The sequence below is a fragment of the Macrobrachium nipponense genome, chromosome 14 (assembly GCF_015104395.2).
Source record: "Macrobrachium nipponense isolate FS-2020 chromosome 14, ASM1510439v2, whole genome shotgun sequence".
Lineage (NCBI taxonomy): Eukaryota > Metazoa > Arthropoda > Malacostraca > Decapoda > Palaemonidae > Macrobrachium > Macrobrachium nipponense.
This window is the reverse complement of record NC_087207.1, coordinates 18,555,240-18,556,040: the sequence shown is the minus strand read 5'-3', so window position 1 is coordinate 18,556,040 and position 801 is coordinate 18,555,240.

Sequence of the window (801 nt, the reverse complement as noted above, 5' to 3'; positions counted from 1 at the left end):
ATGAACGGAGGTACAGTAAGAGGAATGAAAGTAGTTGCAGCTAAGTACTGCCTACATTGCACCGAATGAGGTGCACCGACGGCATTGGCCCCCTACTGAGGTTTAGTATATAGTAATTACGCCGGGGAGATGTTTATTTTGATATTATACTCCGAGTATAGTCTGTTGCTTCCAAGAGAATAACAAACTTGCAATTTTTTTCCATTCTTAATCCACTGTATTAACAATCAATGATTTTATTTGTCACTGCAAACTTGTAAACTACAATATCTCTCTGTCCTACTTCGACTAAGGCCGTTAAAACTAAACGCTCCACATACTGTCACAGTTCAAGATTTAACTTGGAATATGTTACGCTGACAGGCGAACACGAACGTTTGCAGACACCGTCCGAGTGTCCCACATGATTCATGTTTACATACGGCGGCAATGCATTGTGGGTATAACAGAGGCTAAGTCGCTTACCATTCATTATGAAATACTTGTTCCTTCATAATAATTCTACTCGTTAATTACAAGAAGTGGTCTTTCTCCTACAGCTGAGCCTACATGTAACCTTGTTTCTTTGTATTATTATTATTATTATTATTATTATTATTATTATTATTATTATTATTATTATTATTATTATTATTATTATTAATGTCGATAGTATTCTTCTTCTTTATGTGACTGTAATTTCGGATGCTTTCTTAAGGATCAGAAAATGGACATATTCTTGCTAAAGACGATTCCAAAGAAGGTTTGAAAGATATAACAGGACGAAAATCTCGCAGTTCCACTTTCAGACGATTATTTGAG